General features: G+C 39.1%; 1 long non-coding RNA gene across 10 annotated transcripts in view; it reads right to left on the bottom strand.

Moving 5' to 3' along the window:
- The window catches only part of LOC103349096 (uncharacterized), a 372,847-nt gene that overhangs the window by 85,880 nt on the left and 263,334 nt on the right, over nt 1-23,633 (bottom strand). For 2 of the 10 annotated variants that reach the window (XR_016212797.1, XR_016212799.1), the window contains exon 4: nt 3,291-3,360. The exons of the other annotated variants lie outside the window; for them this stretch is intronic. This is a non-coding gene — a long non-coding RNA (uncharacterized LOC103349096). The remainder of the gene's footprint in view (nt 1-3,290; nt 3,361-23,633) is intronic. 10 annotated transcript variants of the gene reach the window in all.

The raw sequence follows: 23,633 nt of genomic DNA, 5'->3' as shown, positions 1-23,633 counted from the left end.
GAGGCTCCCCTCCTCCCCAAAATCTGGAGTTGAGTCTCAGAAGACCTGAAAGAAGTCAAAGAACTGTCTTCCATGTTTGGAGACTCCTCAATGCCTCATTCGCATCTCTCCCAAACCAATCAGGCTTTACTAACTCCCTGATTGGCTTATATTGAAAGCTTCATATGCCTCTACACTGACAAAACAAAAGAATATCCGTTATCAAGCCTATAAAAACCTCTAGACAATCAGCTCTCAACAGTTCTGTCCTTCAGGGACCACTCCTAGCTGCTGTAAGCTTTCTGCTTCTTTCAATAAATTGCTTTTGCTTTCCTCACAGATGCAAGACAAGGAACTCTGAGTACTGGACTAAATTCTGCACTCCGCTCCCTCTCCTTTCTGTTTGCTATCCCTCCTCACTCAGTCTCAACTCTCAAGAAGGCAGGGGAGAATGCCTCAGGCTACAGATTCTCTAGTAGGATATAGGACTTAACCCATTAACCATGATCACACTGACTGATTTTTTTTCTCCCTTCTTTGCAGTTCAAATTTTATTGATGGCTTTTTTCTTCAGTCTATGACAACAGAATGACCTGATTCTCTACCACTTTGTTCCATAATATAGCAATGTATTTGACTGCCCTAAATAATGGAATCATATCTTGATGTCATCAGCTAGTCCTTTTAATCAAGGTTTTTCTGTACTGTTATAACTGAGCTAGGTAACTAGAATTTTACCCGTAGTGGTGGAAAGTTTAGAGTTTTAGGTTGTCTGTTGAGTCTTGATGGCTTGAGGGAACTGGATCTTCAAGGAGTTAATATTATCTGCCTATTTTAAGTCAGTGATTACTCTATCTCTGATTAGATCTGGCCCTCAGCATTGGTTCACATGCTCAGGTCAAATGGATTATAAACATACTACTGAACTATAAAATGATGCCAAACCTATGTCATGCTTATATAAATATCTGACTATTTTGCTGTTCATGGGGCTTGATTCCAGAGCAGTTCCATCCACCATGGCTTTATGCCAGACATAGTCTTTCCTGCATGTTATGTTGGTTGCTTGAATTAAGGGTTAATGAATTTTCTTTCTACCTCCCCTGCGTTAGCATTCAATGAGGACCCAATTAGTGCTAAAACAGAGTAAGCTACCCTTCCTTTTTGCACTCCCATCCTTGCTCACAACCCTCCCCTGCCTTGCACATCCCAGCACTAAAACTGCTGGGCAGAATCACCCATCTGTGTAGGAGTCAGGGTGGGACACATTGGGAGTCTGTCCTGTGAGTGTATGCCCACATCAAGGACATGGAACCAATCACCCAGTAGATATAAGATAGGTCCACATATATCATTTGGCTATGTGGCTGGAGAGAACCAAATGCACAAATGGTGCTTTTGTCCTGCCCAAGCTGGCAAGCTCAATGAGCCGGATGGATTTAAAGGACAAAAGCACAGTAAATAGTCAGGCATTGCCAGGTAAATAAAAAAGGAATGCCAAGACGGAAGGGAGGGTAAAAGTCAAGTAAGGATAAAGCTGACTACAGCTGCCAGCTTTTTTCTCCTCAATTGTGAATGCAAAGTCACAAAGGAACCCATGTTCTACAGCACTGAAGGAAGCATTGGTCAATCATACTGCCATATCTCTCACTGTGATAGAAGGAGAGACAATCTTGGAGCAGGCATCAGGATACAATAGGTAAAGCCACAATCTGTAATGCCAGCATCTCATTGGGTGCCACTTTACATCCTGACTGCTCCATTTCTGATTCAGCTCCCTGCTAATGTACCTAGGAAAGCAGCAAAGATGGCCCAAGTGCTTGGGACCATGCCATCCATGTGGAAGAGACACAGATGAAGCTCCTGGCTCCTGAATTCTTCCTGGCTCAGCTCTGGCCATTGTGGCCACTTGGGGAGTGAGCCAACAGATGGAAGATCTCTCTCTCTCTTTCTCTCCTTTTCTCTCTGTAACTCAAAAGTATTCCCAATATAAATGATAAGATCCATATTCAATCATACCCAGATAGCTTCCAAAATATTGGACCTAAGAGTGCATTGGAAAACCTCCTGAAGGTTGGATTTTTAAAATTAGGACCAGGAGAAAACGCAACTGGACAACAAAACAAGGTCACAAGTCTACTCACATTCTTATGGCCACACCAACCTGATGATCCCAAAAGGTCTGAAAAATGCTGTGATTATGATCAGCTTAGACAACGCAAGAAGGACTGTCCACATTCCTATCAGCAAGGACCCGTCCTATTTGTAACAGGAATCTTTGGAGGGCTGCCTGCCCCCACACACCAAGACCTCTAAGGTCAGTGTCTCTTCCTCAGATAACTCAACAGGACTGAAGGTGCCCAGGGCTTCTTTTACAGGCTCATACCACCCAGTCAACACTCAGAAACCCCAGGTGGTCCCAAGCATCAAAGGGTAGAAGTTGACTTCCTCCCAGCTAATGGATCTGCTTTTTCTGCCCTTCTCTCAAATCCAAGTCTCCCCTCTCCCCCTAGTATAACCATGAGAGGCATCTCAGGAGTCTTTACTTAGATATTTCACCCAGCCCCTCAATGTGTAACTGTACACAATAAACTTTTTTTTTTTGAGAGAGAGAGAAAGAGAGAGAGAAATTCTGTATCTGTTGGTTCACTTCCCAAATGGCCACAATGGCTGGGGCTGGGCCAGGCTGAAGCCAAGGATTTCTTTTAGGTTTCCTACGTGGGTGCAGGGGCTCAAGGACTTGGGTCATCCTCTGATGCTTTCCCAGGAACATTAGTTGGGAGCGGGATTGGAAGTGGAGCAGCTGGAACTCAAACAAACACCCATATGGTATGTGGGCACTGTAAGCTGTGGCTTAACTTGCTATGCCACAACCCTGTCCCCAATAACTTGGGTTTTACATATGCATTCCTGATAATATCAGAGAGCCCAACACTCCTCTTAGTGAGAGATCTCTCAGCCCATATGGAAACTACCATTCTCATGGCTACAGTGCAATTCTTATGCCTTTACCTAATCGAGAAAAATTAATCCAGAGGTTTGTCAACCCAGGGAAAGACTGCCCAACCATATGGATGCATCTTAAGAATCCCTCCTTGCACCATCAAAAACAATGTTACCTAAAGCCAGAGGCCCAACAAAGTTTAAAAGCCATAACAGACAACATACAGTCATGGAGACTTTTAAAACCATGCAGTAACACTCCAGTCCTGGGAATCACAGAATTCTGTTAATTCTGGATCCACCTATATGGGTAAATAGCCTATTCTTTGGACTGAATAATAAAAGACACCAAGACAGCAAGGACTCACCATTATCCAACTTAAACAGGCCTAATTCAAGGCCCCAGCTTAAAGCTTCCAAATGAGAAAATTCTGCAATCTGTATGAACAGAGAGAAAAGGGATTATTTTAGGGGTACTGACTCAGCTTAAGGGACCAGCTCAGCAGCCTATACAGTATATTAATAAAAAACTTGACTTGATGGCCAAGTTTGTGGTCAACCTGCTTCCAAGTTTTAGCAACTATCATATCCTAATCCCTGTAGAGCCCTCATAAGGTGACAAGGTTGCCAACCTAAAAAGAAAGCCTCTGGTTAACACAATTAGCTTTTTAAATGCCTCGCACCACTGTTGGAGGGCCCTGCAATCCAGCTGAAGATTTCTCCTCTCTTAAACCTGCTAGTTAGGGCTAGAGTTGTGGCACAGTGGGTTAAGTTGCTGCTTCTGATGCTGGCGTCCCAAATGGGGGCCAGTTCAAACCTCAGCTGTTCCACTTTCAACCCAATTCCTTACTAATGTGCCTGGGAAAACAGCAGAAAATGATTCAAGTACTTGGAGCCCTGTACCCACATGAGAGACTTGGATGAATCTCCTGGCTCTGGCCTTGGCTCTGCCCAGCCCAGCCCATCCCAATCCTGGCCATTGTGGTCATTTGGTGAGTGAACCAGACGATATCGCTCTGTGTCTCTCCCTCTCTCTCTCTCTCTAATTCTGACTTTCAAATAAATACATAAGTCTTTTAAAAACTGCTGTTTTTCTCCTAAAGGAGATAGGGATCCAAGAATAGAGAACTACACTAGCTATGCAGTAGTTCTACACACCTATGCATCTAGAAAGGACCTACTGGCAAACCCAGAGTTCTTTATTTATCAAGGAGCCTGCCTGTTTGGTGATGCTATAGTCACCTTAAATGAGATCACAGAGAACTTTCATCTTCTTCCCCAGATGATCAATCAGCTGTCAGAGCTGGAAGTCCTGATAAGAGCCCAAAAGCTAAGTAAAGATACCTACCTAGTTCTCCATGCTTGTGTGGCTATTTGGAAAGAAAGGCATCACAAATGGATCTCCTATCAAATGCCCTCAGGAGACAGACTGTTATGCTCAGTATTCCTCACCCAGGAAGTAGCAGTTATAATGTACATCAAAAGAGGACCAATGAAATAGCCGATGTAAACTGATTGACAGATCTAGCAGCCAAGGAGACTCTGAGATTTTAGAGGCCTTTTGATTTGGGAAAACCACATACAGGTGATCAGGACACAATGCTCTTTTGAAGAATCCCACTGGACACTTTCTAGAAGTCGTAGTCTCCAGTCCAGTGGATGGCTTAAGTCCAAGGGAAGTAACCATCCTGCGCCCTCCTTCCAGTGAAATGTGCAAAAAAGTATCCATCAAGCTTTTTTTGCTGCAGAGGAATAGATTTTTCAACTGGACCAGAGGCTATTTATGAGAACACACTTCCTTGTGAATATAAAATAGGTTGTGGAGGCCTGTGAGTTTTGTCTTAGGTGCGACTCTTTAAATCAAAGGCTTTCTCTATCCAGAGTACAAGTACAAGGAAGCTATCCAGGGGATGACTGACAACTAGATTTTATTCACATGCCTCAAGTAAGAAATATTCACTACCACTCAGTATGAGTACATACCTCACTGATGGGATGGAGGCCTTCCCCTCTGTAACTAAGAGGGCAACTGAAGAAGCAAAGGTGTTGATCTCTGAAATCGTTACTCAGTTTGGACTTTCTAAGGGCCTACAAAATGACAATTGCCCTCTTTCAAGGTGAACATCACTTAGGGAGTCCCTAAGGCACTAGTTATACCATATATCCTCCCTTGTGGCTGGAGATCCCAATCATCAGGGAAGGAAGAAAACACTAATGACTTCTTCAAGAGACACCCCAGGATGCTCTTTCAGGAATCTCACATTCCCTGGATTTCTCTCCTTCCCATAGGCTTAGTGCATATTTAAAAAGTGCATAAAAGCTTGGTTTAGACTCTTTGAGATGCTGTACGGGTCATCCTTTCTTTACTAATGATCTCCTAATGGATCATGACATGTCATACAGGATCGGATGCATCACAGCGCTTGCCAAATTCTAATAGGCCATTTTAAATCTGGAGACAAAACCCAGACAATTGGGATGCTTTTAAGATTTGCCAGGAGACTCAGTGTTATTCAAGGCCCTTCCAACTCACTATCACTTTGTAGATGAGGGTAGAGAAGGACCCTATTTTGTAATGCTTTCTATTCTCACTGCATTGAAAATGACAATATTGGTCTCCAAGATCCACTCATTCCCAGGTGAAAACAAGGATTTCTGAACGAACTTCAGATTCAATCGTGAACAATGGCATCGGTACCCCCAAGGAAGGTAAATAAGCCTGCCACATGATTGAAGTACTTACACTCCTTTTTAAAAAAAAGGTAAGTAAGTTTGTTATCCATACTCCTTCTCAACTTTCATCTCTCAATCCCATCATCAAATTGCAGTTTTGGGGGAATTGTCTTATTACTCAGAGAGCTAGATCTTTTCACCTAATTGTTTACCTATGTACCTCCGCTAAGCCATGGTTCCATGGCTTTAGTCTTTTTGACTATTTGAACACAGTGAAGGCTTACAAACAACCCCTTTATTTATGGAAGCATGCTCTTGACATCCCCCTTTAGAAAGACCCAGAGATGGTTACTCTGAAAACAGAAGTATCTGTTGATTTGTTGATATCCCCTCCTTGGAGAGATTCACGTTAAATGTTACTCTTATGGTTCAAGAGGGATGGGGGTTGGGCATGATAAGAGCCATCAAATCTCAGTAAACTGCTATTAAGTCTTTGGGTTATATGGTCTTGCAAAATTGTTGGGCATTAGAAATTCTCATGGCCCAACAAACTGGCACATGCACATTGTTAAATGAAACATGTTGCTTTTGGATTAATTCCTCCTCCCACGTGGACGAAATTCTACAGGTTCGGAAAGAACTCATAAGGCTCAAAGATAACCTAAGAGAACAGGGAGGCTCAGATCATAACTGGCTACAGTCCCTCTTCTCCAATTAGAACTCTCTAACATGGACATGAATCTGTTCTCTTACAGCCCCTCTTTAATTTTTATGATACTGCTAATGTTTGGGCTCTGTATAGTCAATTTTATACAACTTGTCTCTTGTCTAGAGGCTATCAAACTCTAAATGGTCCTATAGATTGAACCACAAATGCATGCTTTCTACTGGGGATACCCAGATAGACCTCTAGGGGAAGAACCCTGACTTATACATTCAATTTCGGTCCTTTCCAGCTCAAAGTAGCCAGAGAAGTCATTGTCTTTCCTCTCTAATGTCAATTAGGGTTACCTCTTCTGGGGGTGTGTGGTGGGTGGTGGGGATTGATAGGCTCCCATTAGAGAGAAAGGAATCAGGTAGTTCGTCCCCACCATCTGGATGTGCATCTCAAACAGACTCAAGAGAAACAACTGGCTTCACAATTGGAGACTTCTCAACGCCTTATTTGCATCTTTCCCAAACCAATCAGCCTCTGCAAATTCCCTGATTGGTTTATTGGCTTATTTTGAATGTTTCTTTGCATAGCCTCTGATCAGTCGTGAGAATGTCCTCTTTTACAGCCTGTAATAGCCCCTAGACCATCAGCTCTCAACAGTTTCCTACTTTAGGGATCCTACTACTCAACAAACTACTTCTGCTTTACATGCTGTTTCTTGACCACGTTCCTCATTATTTGTGAGCACGAGACAAAGAATGTGGTAAAGAAAAAGAATTGTAATCTAAAGGAGATATAACGTTTAAGATTTCAGCAATTTGGTGGAAAGAAAAATCTGCAGCCTTTCTTGGGAACTAGTCATTTCGAGTGTTGCTACACCAGTATGTGCAGCTTCTGTCATAATTAATGGCAAATGACACGAACCCTTACTCCATTCCAACACTTTCTACACATCATAGGAATGTCTACCATAGGGGTGTTAACCACAGAGACTTATGAATTCCTGTTTGTTAAGCTGGGTTTACTGAAATTTGTACAAGAGATCAGCATGTCCTTAACTGAACTACAATGATGAATCAAAAGATAAAAGTCAAGGAAGGGTGCTTAGAATATTTGGGGAGCTATTATAAGATGATTTTAGGGCAGAAATATATAAGCACAGCCCTAGAAGAGCAGGATGATGGGATTTACCATATTATCTAAAGAACTAATAATTTCAAGGGTCTTATTTTAGGATTATGAGAGTTTAGAAAACGCTACTACCACTGTGTCTTGGAACACTCATGTTTGAATAATGTGATGTTAAAATAATTTGAACTAGTTTGTGAACAGCATAGTTTAGAGTGATTTATTTATTTTGTAAATCCTAGATATTTTGAAAACTGATTTCTGTTTAATTTCTCTATACAATGTTATATCAACCCCCTTTTCAAAGACTACATGTATAAATGGCTTGTCAGTCAATACATTCAATTTTGAAAATTTTCCTAAATTTGGTCCAATTATCTTCTCCTTTTGATTCTCAAAATTTTCTGTTTTAATAAGATAAACTAAATGTTATACTTTTATTTGGAATTACTATTCTAATTTTCACCTTTCATTCAGCTTCTTTTTTTTTTTTTATTTGACAGGTAGAGTTGTAGACAGTGAGAGAGAGACAGAGAGAAAGGTCTTACTTCCATTGGTTCATTCCCCAAATGCCACTATGGCCGGCGCTGCGCCATTCTGAAGCCAGGAGCCAGGTGCTTCCTCCTGGTCTCCCATGCGGGTGCAGGAGCCTAAGCAGTTGGGCCAACCTCCACTGACTTCCCGGGCCACAGCACAGAGCTGGACTGGAAGAGGAGCAATCGGGACTCGAACCCAGCACCCATATGGAATGCTGGTGCTGCAGGCGGAGGATTACCCAATTGAGCCACAGCACTGGTCCCTCATTCAGCTTCTTGTAATCAGACAATAGAATGTATAGATGGCATCACACAACATCATATTCTTCATTATGTAGTCCAGTACCCCAAAATTGCAAGATGTTTTCCAACCATCATCATAGCTGAAGATTCCACAACTTTATATATATGATGTTAAGTACTTATGGGAATAGTTAGTGCTGTGACCATTAGCCCATAACCATCATTTCAGATCATAAGTTTCTTACTTAGAAATCAAGTTGTATACTATAATAATTCAGGATATACATTCAACAACAATGAAACAATAGAATTTTACAAAATGAGTACTGATCACTCAAAACAAGCATAAAACTATCAACCTAAGGGGAATGGATTCATATTACTATATTACAATTCCTTTTATTCCTGATTCTGATTTAGCTTTGAGTTTGATGGGAACGGGATTGCCTATTTGGCAGAAAATAGAAAATCCAGAAGTATTTGAGAAAGCTAGTGTGAAATTTTAGCAACAAACATCATTTATTTCAGGAATAAAGTATAGTTTTTAGTGAATTCAGGGAAGTTTTCTCTCTGTTCATGTTATAGTAACATGCATTTGAAGAGTTAACATCATCTATATGTGTCATCCTTTGATGATTAAAACAGGCCTTGAACCATCTTCTTCTGTTTTCCCAGGTGCATTAGCAGGAAGCTGGATTGGAAATGGAGCAGCCAGGACTCGAACCTGTGCCCATATGGGATGCTGTCACAGCAGATGGAGGCTTAGGCTTCTATGCCACAGCACAGGCCCCAGGTTCATTGTTTTATGAGATAAAAAAATCAGGAAATGATGTTGGTTGATGCAGTGTGTTTCTACACCAGTTGCCAGTGTTTCACTATTGTATATTGTTCCAAGATAGGATTTGCACCATCTTTCTCTTGTGTTTTTGTGTTTTTTTTTTTTTTTTTTTTTTTTTTTTTTTTTTTTTATTTTTGACAGGCGGAGTGGACAGTGAGAGAGAGAGACAGAGAGAGAAAGGTCTTCCTTTTGCTGTTGGTTCACCCTCCAATGGCCGCCGCTGCAGCCGGCGCACCGTGCTGATCCGATGGCAGGAGCCAGGATCCAGGTGCTTTTTCCTGGTCTCCCATGGGGTGCAGGGCCCAAGCACCTGGGCCATCCTCCACTGCACTCCCTGGCCATAGCAGAGAGCTGGCCTGGAAGAGGGGCAACCGGGACAGAATCCGGCGCCCCAACCGGGACTAGAACCCGGTGTGCCGGCGCCGCAAGGTGGAGGATTAGCCTATTGAGCCACGGCGCCGGCTTACCATCTTTCTCTTGTACACTTGAAGTGTGTACTGTAAATACAAGGCACAATATAAACTCCTACCCTGGAAATAGGATTCTTCTTGTCTCTATAAATGATCTATGAAGCAACTACATATTTTGAAAATGAAACAAGTATTTCTGCCACATGGAAATTTGGAATATGGACAAATAAAAAGATTAATTGGGGAAAGAATCTGGATGTGTCAAAGTTGATAATACATAGAAAAAAGAAAAATAACAGTTTTCAGTTTAGTATTGACTTTATAAATCAACTGTTGATATAATGTGGGATAAGCGTTAATACTTATTTTTACTAACCACCATATTTCTATGTCAAAACAAACCCACAGCATACTAATCCATGCGATTCATTCTGGCAAGTAATAAACATTTCTCCCAGATTTGGGCAGTAAATTGATTATCAGATCTAATTTTCAGTATTGCAATGTGAATTTACCTGTTTCTATTTTAATCACAACATTTGGGGAAAATTTGTGTCAACGAAAAAGCCAGGCAATATTTCTAAACTGAAAAGTCACAACAGAATAATTCAATAAATAAAATAATACAAAACTTCTCGTCCAATGAAATTCAGTTCAAATCAAGTTATCATACAATTACAGGCAGTAAATATTTATTGCTGTACATTTCAAACTTAAGTAATGATGTAGCACCAATTTGTATATATATATGTTCATATTTATAAATATTAATCAGATAAAATCCTAAGAATTGGATATATATTATTTCATTTTCCATCTTACTGTTTATAAATTTCATATTTGTCACTGGTAAGATCTAATATGAGTTTAATAACCATATAATGCTTCTTCTTGATGTTTAGGCCTTGAAATATTTACAATTCCCTGTTTACAAATACTGTTTGACTTAGGGACAGATATTTAACTAAAATCAGACACATCAGAGACATTCTTTTCCAGGAATTAAGATAAGGTCACAAAGACGTTTGCTAATGATATTAACTTCAGAGGGTCAATAATAGCAAGTCAAATGGCCTGAAAGAGAAAGGGACAGGAAAAGAGACAGACAGAGAGAGAAAGAGAGAGAGAGAATGAATTTTGGTTCCTCAAGTTATTTCTGGTTCCTTGAGTACCCAGATCACATCAAGCTGCACCTTTGCTCTTGATTCTCTGTGATATTAGCCCAACCCTCCAAGACATTTCCTATTTGTCTTAAGCTCATCAGTGAGTGACTTTTGATTAATCCATTAAAAATTTATTTATTATATCTTAAAAGTCTTATTCAGATTCTGTAGTATGGCTTTATATCTTCAGTAGCTGAAGATTATTATACTCATTTATTTCTCATAACCTTCAATAGTTGCCAAATCAGCACTTCCTCAAAAAGCAAATAGTGGAACTAGAGGCTAAGAATGGATAGGGGCAATGTGAAGTAGAGGTTGGGTGGATGATGAGTATCAAAATACAGTTACACAGGAAAAACAAGTCTAGCATTCTACAGTACAGTCAAGTGTAATGGTGTACATAAAGAACTAGAAGACAGGCAAAGAAATGTTCCCAACTCGAAGAAATGGTAAGTTATGGGGCCGGCGCTGTGATGTAGTGGGCTAAGCCTCCGCCAGCAGCACAGGCATCCCATATGGGCACCTGTTCGTGTCCCGGCTGCCCCTATTCTGATCCAACTCTCTGCTATGGCCTGGGAAAGCAGTGGAAGATGGCTCAAGTTCTTGGGGCCCTGCACCTGAATGGGAGACTGGGAAGAAGCACCTGGCTCCTGGCTTTGGATCAGAACCCAGAGCTGACTATTGCGGTCATTTGGGGGGTGGGGATGAAAAGTGGATAGAAAACTTTTCTCTGTCTTTCCTTCTCTCTACCTGTCACTATATCTCTCAAATAAATAAATCTTAAAAAAAAAAGCAGTTGTAAATGATTAAGGAGATAAAATACTAATTGTCTAGATTTTATCAATGCACGCTGTTGATGTATATCAAATTATCACATTGCATTCCATAAATATGTACATTTGTTACATGCTAATTAAAACAAAAAAGGAAACAACTAGCACTTCTATTATGCAGTGTTGGCAACTTCAAGATATCTTAGTCATATACAGAGATTTTTCAATTTAGGATTCACTGTTCTTTTTGTTTTATTCTTATTCTTGTTTTTTTTTAACATTTTTATTTATTTTTTGAGATAACATTTTCATCTTGCATTATAGTTTAAGGTTTAATGGGCTACTAAATAAAGAGGTCAAGAAAACAAAAATATGAAGACCACAGTCCAACAGGAAAATAGCCAATGGCAATAAACAATAATCAAATGAAAAGATGTTCAATTTCACTCATATAATTAAAATATCTGAAGTTTTATTTTGAAATAATAGGAACAGAGTATGTATATAAGACAATTTCTAAAAGGAAAAACAGAGCTTCATTAATCATATTGATGAAAATATAAATATTTTGTTTGAATTTATTTCATTTCATACCATGCAGCTTCTCAGACCATAAAGGAATGAAGTTGGAAATTAGCTACTCAGGAATCCCTAGAGCATACACAAACACATGGAGATTGAACAACATGCTCCTGAATGAACAATGGGTCATAGAAGAAATTAAAAGAGAAATCAAAAATTTTCTGGAAGTAAATGAGGATAACAGCACAACATACCAAAACTTATGGGATGCAGCAAAAGCAGTGGTAAGAGGAAAGGTTATATCAGTATGTGCCTACATCAAGAAATTGGAAAGGCACCAAATAGGTGAGCTTTCAATGCCTCTCAAGGATCTAGAAAGTCTGCAGCAAACTAGACCCAAATCTAGTAGGATAAGAGAAATAATTAAAATCAGAGAAGAAATCAACAGGATTGAATACAAAAAAAAAAAATTACAAAAAATAAGCCAAACGAGGAGCTGGTTTTTTGAAAAAATAAACAAAATTGACACCCCATTGGCCCAGCTACCTAAAAAAAGAAGAGAAAAGACCCAAATCAATAAAATCAGAGATGAAAAAGGAAACATAACAACAGACACCACAGAAATAAAAAGAATCATCAGAAATTACTACAAGGACCTGTATGCCAGCAAACAGGGAAACCTATCAGAAATGGATAGATTCCTGGACACATGCAACCTACTGAACCAGGAAGACATCGAAAACCTAAACAGACCCATAACTGAGACAGAAATTGAAACAGTAATAAAGACCCTCCCAACAAAGAAAAGCCCAGGACCAGATGGATTCACTGCTGAATTCTACCAGACATTTAAAGAAGAACTAACTCCAATTCTTCTCAAACTATTCAGAACAATCGAAAAAGAGGGAATCCTCCCAAATTCTTTCTATGAAGCCAGCATCACCTTAATTCCTAAGCCAGAAAAAGATGCAGCATTGAAAGAGAATTACAGACCAATATCCCTGATGAACCTAGATGCAAAAATCCTCAATAAAATTCTGGCCAATAGAATGCAACAACACATCAGAAAGATCATCCACCCAGGCCAAGTGGGATTTATCCCTGGCATGCAGGGATGGTTCAATATTCGCAAATCATTCAATGTGATACACCACATTAACAGACTGCAGAAGAAAAACCATAGGATTATCTCAATAGAGGCCAAGAAAGCATTTGATAAAATTTTTTTGATTTAATAACTCAGCTCAAATTGAGCTCTTAATGCAATATCTGCAGGAGCAGTCCATATCTCCAATGCATCAATATCAGCCTCAGTGGGATAGATTTATGATGATATTTTGTTATCTTCTAAATTTTTCTGTGTCTCCTTTGTCTCTTTAAGCAGACCTTGAAGGTCCCATTAAAGTCCAATGACTATGTTGTTAGAATGAGAACACTATTCCTAATAAGGGATAGCCAACTTGGAAGCAGTAAAGAAAATCCTTTGAACAAACAGCTATTCTTTCCCTTCCTCTTCCAAATGGCCTGGCACAGAGCTGCTTAGCTGACCTGACTCTCAGAATAACAGCCAGACTTCTGCTTGATACCAACAAGATAGATGCCGAGAAAGCATTTGATAAAATACAACACCCGTTCATGATGAAAACTCTAAGCAAACTGGGTTTGGAAGCAACATTCCTCAATACAATCAAAGCAATCTATGAAAAACCCACAGCCAATATCCTATTGAACGGGGAAAAGTTGGAAGCATTTCCACTGAGATCTGGTACCAGACAGGGATGCCCACTCTCACCACTGCTATTCAATATAGTTCTGGAGGTTCTAGACAGAGCTATTAGGCAAGAAAAAGAAATTAAAGGGATACAAATTGGGAAGGAAGAACTCAAACTATCCCTCTTTGCAGATGACATGATTCTTTACTTAGGGGACCCAAAGAACTCTACTAAGAGACTATTGGAACTCATAGTAGCAGGGTATAAAATCAATGCACAAAAATCAACAGCCTTTGTATATATAGGCAATGCCATGGCTGAGGAAGAACTTCTAAGATCAATCCCATTCACAATAGCTACAAAAACAATCAAATCCCTTCGAATAAACTTAACCAAGGACGTTACGGATCTCTACGATGAAAATTACAAAACCATAAAGAAAGAAATAGAAGAGGATACCAAGAAATGCTCATGGGTTTTAAGAATCAGTATCATCAAAATGTCCATTCTCCCAAAAGCAATTTATACATTCAATGCAATCTCAATCAAGATACCGAAGACCTTCTTCTCAGTTCTGGAAAAAATGATGCTGAAATTCATATGGAGACACAGGAGATCTCGAATAGCTAAAACAATCTTGTACAACAAAAACAAAGCTGGAGGCAAATCAATACCGGATTTCAGGACATACTACAGGGCAGTTGTAATCAAAACAGCATGGTACCGGTACAGAAACAGATGGATAGACCAATGGAACAGAATAGAAACACCAGAAATCAACCCAAACATCTACAGCCAACTCATATTTGATCAAGTATTCAAAACCAATCCCTGGAGCAAGGACAGTCTATTCAATAAATGGTGCTGGGAAAATTGGATTTCCACGTGCAGAATCATGAAGCAAGACCTTTCATCTTACACAAAAATCCATTCAGCATGGATTAAAGACTTAAATCTATGACCTGACACAATCAAATTATTAGAGAGCATTGGAAAAACCCTGCAAGATATAGGTACCGGCAATGACTTCTTGGTAAAGACCCCAGAAGCACAGGCAGTCAAAGCAAAAATGAACTATTGGGATTGCATCAAATTGAGAAATTTCTGTACTGCAAAAGAAACAGTCAGGAAAGTGAAGAGGCAACCAACAGAATGGGGAAATATATTTGCAAACTATGCAACTGATAAAGGGTTGATCACCAGAATCTACAAAGAGATCAAGAAACTCCACAACATCAAAACAAACAACCCACTTAAGAGATGGGCCAAGGACCTCAATAGACATTTTTCAAAAGAGGAAATCCAAATGGCCAACAGACACATGAAAAAATGTTCAAGGTCACTAGCAATCAGGGAAATGCAAATCAAAACCACAATGAGGTTTCACCTCACCCCGGTTAGAACGGCTCACATTCAGAAATCTACCAACAATAGATGCTGGCGAGGATGTGGGGAAAAAGGGACACTAACCCACTGTAGGTGGGAATGCAAACTGGTCAAGCCACTATGGAAGTCCATCTGGAGATTCCTCAGAAACCTGAATCTAACCCTACCATTCAACCCAGCCATCCCACTCCTTGGAATTTACCCAAAGGAAATTAAATTGGTAAACAAACAAGCTGTCTGCACATTAATGTTTATTGCAGCTCAATTCACAATAGCCAAGACCTGGAGCTAACCCAAATGCCCATCAACAGTAGACTGGATAAAGAAATTATGGGACATGTACTCTATAGAATACTATACAGCAGTCAAAAAAACGAAACCCGGTCATTTACAACAAGATGGAGGAATTTGGAAAACATCATGCTGAGTGAATTAAGCCAGTCCCAAAGGGACAAATATCATATGTTCTCCCTGATCGGTGACAACTAACTGAGCACCAAAGGGGAAACTTGTTGAAGTGATATGGACACTATGAGAAACAGTGACTTGATCAGCTCTTGTCCTGACGGTTGATGTACAATGTAATACTTTATACATTTTAGTATTTTTTTTGTTCTAGTACTATGGATGAACTCTGTGATTAACACACAATTATTCTTAGGTGTTTAAATTTTAACTGGAAAGTGATCCCTGTTAGGAATTTGGAAAACATTATGCTGAGTGAAATAGGCCAATCCCAAAGGGACAAATACCATATGTTCTCCCTGATATGTGACAACTAACTGAGCACCAATAAGGAAACCTGTTAAAGTGAAATGAACACTATGAGAAATGATGACTTGATCAGCCCTTGCCCTGACTATTGATGAAAAATTAATATGCTATCCCGCTTAGTATTTTTTGTTTGTTTGTTCTACTTAATACTTTTGGTTGAATACTGTAATCAATACACAAGTATTCTTAAGTGCTGAAACTTAACTGAAAAGTGGTTGCTGTTAAATTTAAGAGTGGAATAAGAGAGGGAAGAGATGTACAATTCAGGACATGCTCAAGCTGACTTACCTTAATCGGTAGAGTTAGAAACAAACCAGGGGATTCCAATTCAATCCCATCAAGTCTCTTGGCTCTGGTGGCATGTACCAATGCCATCTCACTAGTCCCAGTGATCAATTTCTGTTCACAATTGATCATAATGATAGGACTAAGAACCAAAGGGATCACATAAACAGGAATAGTGTCTGCAAATACTAGCTGATAGAATCAAAAAGGGAGAGAACGATCCAACATGGGAAGTGAGATACACAGCAGACCCATAGAATGGCAGATGTCCTAAACAGCACTCTGGCCTCAGAATCAGCCCTTAAGGCATGCGGATCCAGCTGAAAAGCCCACAAGAGTATTTCAGGCGTGGAAAGCCAAGACACTCTGGGGAAAAAAAAAAAAAACAACACTAAATGAAAGATCTCCGTGAGTGAGATCCCAGTGGAAAGAATGGGTCATCAAAGAAGGAGGTACCTTTCTCTGAAGGGAGGAGAGAACGTCCACTTTCACCATGGCCTTGTCTAAATATGATCAGAGTCGGTGAACTCAGAAGGCTTCCATAGCCTTGGCAGCTCATGATAAGAGCCTAGGGTGATTACTGAGGCCATAAACAATAGTGTCAATTTGTTAAGTCAACAACAGGAGTCACTGTGCACTTACTCCTCATGTAGGATCTCTGTCCTTAGTGTGGTGTACATTGAGATTTAATGCTATAACTAGTACTCAAACAGTATTTTTCACTTTATGTTTTTGTGTGGGAGCAAACTGTTGAAATCTTTACTTAATGTATGCTAAACTGATCTTCTGTATATAAAGAGCATCGAAAATGAATCTAGATGTGAATGGAAGGGGAGAGGGTGTGGGAAAGGGGAGGGTTGCGGATGGGAGGGACGTTATGGGGGGGAAGCCATTGTAAAGCATAAGCTGTACTTTGGAAATTTATATTCATTAAATAAAAGTTAAAAAAAAGAAATAAAATTTAAACTGAAATGTCATGTAGGAAAAAAAGAGAAAAAATGTTAATTGATAAGTATTTTTAAACTCTGAGAACATGAAATCAAATGATTCCTGTATGGGATTATGGAAAAGCTTTCATTTATACTGACAGAATGAGAAAAAGAGGATGTGCATCGGAGATGAAGCAATCAGAAGACAAAAGGCAAAGAGATCCAGAGATTGGTTGTGGTTGTGTCACCTATTTTCAAGAGATTATCATCTGTTACACTTTGTCTCTAGAAGACCATGCAGATTCTTTTTGTTTCACTCTTAAACCTCCATTTTACAACTGAATTAATTGAGCTTTAAGAAACATAATTTCCTTTACAAAAATCATAGAACCAATTATTAGGAAACTATGGTCTGTTTCTCCCTTTTTCAAGTATTTTCTAGATTGTAAATCTGAAAATATGAATCATAATTTTATGCTCCACATTGTCCTCTTCATACTATTCGAATCCATCCAGTTTTAGGTATTCGTGACTTATGGTTCTCAAGCAGTTATAGAATACAAAGACAGCAACAGATTAATTTGGCTTGTGATTCATCATACAGTGCATGCAAATTAAAATATTCTATCATATTTGTATTGACAGCTGTTATTCTATTATCATAAAATCAAGCAAAACATTTCCAGGGAATTTTTAACACTATGGAAATGTCAAAAATAATCACAATCGAAAAGATAATTATGTATCCTTGCTATGTGGTGCTAACACAGCATCTGTTTACAATTACAAGACATAGAGAACACATAAGCACAGGTTTCACATCGTTCAGTCCCTATAAACTATTACATCTTTGCAAAAACCAAATGAGAGTGCTGCTTCTTTCTCATCTACTTAATTTATGGTAATCTGTTCTACTAGCAGGCTCTCTGAATACCTTTGCATACTAAATGTATTTGAATATTAACAGTTGTGTATTCTTTTTCCAACAATTTTTTAAAAATATATTTATTTATTTGGAAGTCAGAGTTTCAGAGAGAGAGGGAGAAAAAGAAAGGGAGATTTTCCATACTGGTTCTCTCCCCAGATGGCTATAACAGTATGTGCTGGGCCAGGCGGAAGCCAGGAGCCAGGAGCTTCTTACAGGTCTCCCACATCGGTAACAGGGGCCTAAACATTTGGACCGTCTTCTGCTGCTTTTCCTAACCCTCAGCAGGGAGCTGGATCAGAAGTAGAGCAGCTGGAACACAAAACTGGCGCCCATGTGGGATGCAGCATTGCAGATGGTGGCTTTCCCGCTGTGGCAAAATGCTGACCTCACTTTTTTAATTATTAAAATAAGAAAATTCTTTTTAAAAAAAAAAAAAAAGATTTTATCTATTTATTTGAGAGGCAGAGTTACAGAGAGTGAGAGGAAGAGACAGAGAGAAAGGTCTTCCCTCCGTTGGTTCACTCCCCAGATGATGGCCACAATGGCTGGACCTGCACCATTACGAAGCTAGGAGCCAGGAGCCTCCTTCTGGTCTCCCACGCGGGTGCAGGGGCCCAAGCACTTGGACTGTCTTCAACTGCTTTCCCAGGTCACAGCAGAGAAATGTATTGGAAGAGGAGCACCCAGGACCAGAACCTGCACCCATATGGGATGCCAGCGCCACAGGCAGAGGATTAACCCACTGCGCCACGGAGCTGGCCCCAGGAAATGCTTTTACTTCATCTTTAGTAACAAAAGTAAGATTCATTCTGGTAAATAATTTAAAGTATTTTCTAAAGGAAGCGATCATATTTGAGGAAGGAATATGGGGAAAAAGGGCAAAAATATCAACTATTTTTGTTATCCAAGTTAATTAACAGATTATAGGGAAGGGAATGTATCACTTCTTCCTGTCATATGTCGACTCTTGCATTGTGTGTCAAAGTTATGGAAATTTACAAAAACTGTGATTCTCTGACAAGTGAAATCCCATGAATAGACATTTGGCATGCTCTTCTTGTTATAACACATGAGACACTACACCCTCTACAGTTAATTGGATTGCTTTCTTTATTACCAATACTTCAGATTTGTTTCTGCTCAGACAAATGTCTAATTCATAGTCTGACCTGCTTCACTGATAATCCTGATTGTAGCAAACAAGAAAGGATATACTGAGAGTTTTTCCCTAGAATTGAAAGATACTGCCACTAGTAGAATATCTGCTTTAGCTATCTAGATAAACAACAGATGGGTGACACATAGGTAGAGAGACCAGACAGATGATAGATAGATAGATGAAAGAAAGAAAGAAAGAAAGAAAGAAAGAAAGAAAGAAAGAAAGAAAGAAAGAAACATGGGTGAATGGGGAGGGGAGAGAGAGAGAGAGAGAGAGAGAGAGATTATTCAGTATAATTAAAATTGAAACCAGGAGGCTTGTGAAAAGATACTCACCCTATAAATTATGTATTGGCTAACTTAGATTTTCAGCTAATTCTTCTGGTGTAGATGATCATACTATTTTAAAAACTCTCTCATTTCTATTATCTTTAACATTGATGTGCTGTACATGACGAAAAAACAGGTATGAAATCACAAATGGATTCTCATTGACAGAACAATTATATTCAATTGAATAAGTGATTAATAGAATCACAGTGTCATTCATACTTTGACAAGTATTATGAAAAACAAAGAAATATATTACTTAGTCACTAATTTTGAGATGTGATAAAGCAAGTAAGTATCAAAGCACAGAAAAAGAGAAAAAGAAATACCCCTAAGTAGTCTGGAATAGATCCTGATTTCCTCTTAACTATAAATAAGACTAAAGGGCTGCCCATAGCTTACATTTCAGAACAGTTTCAGTTTCATTCTCTTTTATAAAACCTTTCATAAAAAGGTATGTGTGTGTTATAACTATGCTTTTAAAATAAACAAAATAAAATCTTTTTAAAAAAGAAAAGAGACACCTGCCACTAAACACACACACACACACACACACACACACACAAGGAGAGAGAGATGTTTTATCCACTGGTTCACTCCCCAAATGCTGGCAGCAACAAAACTGGGCCTGACCAAAGGCAGGAGCCTGGAACTCAATGTGGATCTTCCATGTGGGTGACAGAGACCTGACTGCTGGAGCCATCACCTGCTGCCATCCAAGGTGTGCATTAGCAGGAAGCTGGAATTAGGAGTGGAGTCAGGTCTAAAACTCAGACACTCAATATGGGACACAGGCATTCTAAGCAGCATCTTAACCTCTGTGACAAATGCCCGCTGCTATATTTTTAAACTGAAAAAAGTTAATTTAATTTTGAGACCACTGTGCCATCATGTTTAGCTTTGATTTTTGGTAAAATCTTGTTTTAAAGGATTTGAAATATTCCAATTTATAGAGACATTCGTAAACTGGGTATTCTTATACAATTATATAATTTAGTCCTCAGAGATATCCTAAGATTATAACCATTTTACATCTTGCTGGTACCTCATCAAAGAGAATGATTAATGTTTTAGGTACGATATGAAGATGAAAGGTAACTAGTTAGGTGGAGAGAAGACAGAGGTTGGAATCTGGAAATCAAGAAACATGTGACTTTGAAGACTTTACTAGCAACTTCAGAATAACACACACTTCTCTCCTGAGAATTATCATTTCTCGTCTCTTGCACAAAGGAAATTAAGGTAGAAATGTTATGATCACAGAAGAGGGATGGAAGGAAATCTTTAGGTCACTGAGAGACACCTCACTCACCTGGTTTCCCTTCCTTGTCTGAACTCTAATGACATATAGGATAAACGGCGAAAAATGTCCCAGACACAAATAATGCACCCTTCTCTTACAGCTGAAGAATGAAGAAATAACAGAACAGGCCTGTGTTCCCACTCACAGTAATTTCCAGTGCTATGAGATTGGGTCATATTTAGGCTGCATATGGGACTGGAGTTCAGAACTAACATCAACTGAGGTTTTTTTTTTTTCTTTTTAACTTTTATTTAATGAATATAAATTTCCAAAGTACAGCTTCTGGATTACAATGGCTTCCCCCCCATAACGTCCCTCCCACCCGCAACCCTCCCCTTTCCCACACCCTCTCCCCTTCCATTCACATCAAGATTCATTTTCGATTCTCTTTATATACAGAAGATCAGTTTAGCATACATTAAGTAAAGATTTCAACAGTTTGCTCCCACACAGAAACATAAAGTGAAAAATACTGTTTGAGTACTAGTTATAGCATTAAATCTCATTGTACAGCACATTAAGGACAGAGATCCTACATGAGGAGTAAGTGCACAGTGACTCCTGTTGTTGACTTAACAAATTGACATTCTTGTTTATGGCCTCAGTAATCACCCTAGGCTCTTTTCATGAGCTGCCAAGGCTATGGAAGCCTTCTGAGTTCACCGACTCTGATAATATTTAGACAAGGCCATGGTGAAAGTGGACGTTCTCTCCTCCCTTCAGAGAAAGGTACCTCCTTCTTTGATGACCCATTCTTTCCACTGGGATCTCACTCGCAGAGATCTTTCATTTAGGGGTGTGTGTGTTTTTTTTTTTTTTTTTTCCCCAGAGTGTCTTGGCTTTCCATGCCTGAAATACTCTTGTGGGCTTTTCAGCTGGATCTGCATGCCTTAAGGGCTGATTCTGAGGCCAGAGTGTTGTTTAGGACATCTGCCATTCTATGGGTCTGCTGTGTATCTCACTTCCCATGTTGGATCGTTCTCTCCCTTTTTGATTCTATCAGCTAGTATTTGCAGACACTATTCCTGTTTATGTGATCCCTTTGGTTCTTAGTCCTATCATTATGATCAATTGTGAACAGAAATTGATCACTGGGACTAGTGAGATGGCATTGGTACATGCCACCTTGATGAGATTGAATTGGAATCCCCTGGTATGTTTCTAACTCTACCGTTTGAGGTAAGTCAGCTTGAGCATTTTTTTTTGTTTGTTCTACTTAATACTTTTGGTTGAATACTGTAATCAATACACAATTGTTCTTAAGTGCTGAAACTTAACTGAAAAGTGATCACTGTTAAATATAAGAGTGGGAATAAGAGAGGGAAGAGATGTGCAATTCGGGACATGCTCAAGCTGACTTACATCAACTGAGGTTTTTAAAAATGACTATAGCACCTGGAAAATTATGGTATTTTCCAGAAATGTTGATCAGATTTTCTTCCTAGTGAGAAAACAAAAGTATTCACAGCAGAGTGTGGATGAGTGGAGAAAAATAAAATTATTTTTATTTCTGTTTTGGTGGTTAGCCAGAGGTCACACTGCTCCAATAAAATTGTTATACAATTATTCCAGAGGAAATTCAGTGAAGGCTTTCTGTTCTATCTGTACAACAATTTGAAATGATTTATGTACTTCCCTTGAACCAGCTTTTAGTAATATTCAGTTTCTTCATTTACAAATGTCCCACTCAAACTGTTTATATAACGCCACTGTTGTTACAGTCATTTGGGGACTGAACCAGAGATGGAAGTTCTTCCTCTCTCTATCTTTTCTTTTCTCTCTCTGAAACTCTGCATTTTCAGTAAATAAAATAAATATTTAAAACACAAAGCCAAAAACTTGTTTATACAATGAGTACTATGCTAAAAGTTGGAAAACTTGGGTTTTAATCATAGCACCCTCATCAGTAGTTGTGAACACATTAAGTGTCATTTAATCTCCTTTAGACTTTTTTTTTTTTTTTTTTTGACAGGCAGAGTGGACAGTGAGAGAGAGAGACAGAGAGAAACGTCTTCCTTTGCTGTTGGTTCACCCTCCAATTGCTGCTGCGGCCGGCACGCTGCGGCTGGCGCACCGTGCTGATCCGATGAAAGGAGCCAGGTACTTATCCTGGTCTCCCGTGAGGGTGCAGGGCCCAAGTACTTGGGGCATCCTCCACTGCACTCCCTGGCCACAGCAGAGAGCTGGCCTGGAAGAGGGGCAACCGGGACAGAATCCGGCGCCCCGACCAGGACTAGAACCCTGTGCGCTGGTGCTGCAAGGCAGAGGATTAGCCTAGTTAGCCGCAGCGCCGGCCCAATCTCCTTTAGTCTTAAGCTTCATATTTAAATAATACAGATATTTAGTGTAAGGAATTTTCATTGCTAACACAATCCAAAATCATTTATCTATCGACTATATCTTTATGTTAGAGAATTAAATCAAAATGCAATTGTGAAATGTATGATCATTAATTTTTAAAATTTAAAAAGTTAATAATTTTCATATTTAAGATTAAAATAACATTGCCTTGGAATTTATGGGAATTCAATATAATGACAATATGTTTGTCAGTTATTATATGAATATTACATATTCAGTTATTGAAACAAAACAGATAAATATAAAATTTAACTCTTTACTGTAAGAAAAAAATATAACCATCTAAACATATTTGAAGAATTCGAAGCATGTATTTTAGTTCAGGAAAATAGTGTAAGCCACATCAACAACCCCTATGTGATTTCTTCAAAATAGGTTATATACCAAAGAATAGGTATACTAATTCTCAAATAGAACAGGATAGAGTAATCATAGAAAGCATCAAAGGATATAAAACTTATGTGGCTTATTCTTGAGAGAGATGATGATTTGGCAAAGGCAAAGCTAATGGAAACAAAGCATTCCAAGTCTGGTGACTTGAAATCCAGATACATGCCAAGTAATTTTTTCAATAGCTTAAAATTCAGTTCTTGTTCAGTTCCTG

The sequence above is a fragment of the Oryctolagus cuniculus genome, chromosome 9 (genome assembly GCF_051225735.1).
Source record: "Oryctolagus cuniculus isolate XC-2025 breed Fujian yellow rabbit chromosome 9, ASM5122573v1, whole genome shotgun sequence".
Classification (NCBI taxonomy): Eukaryota; Metazoa; Chordata; class Mammalia; order Lagomorpha; family Leporidae; genus Oryctolagus; species Oryctolagus cuniculus.
Note: the sequence above shows the minus strand (reverse complement) of the source record. Positions and strands in the feature narration are given on the sequence as shown.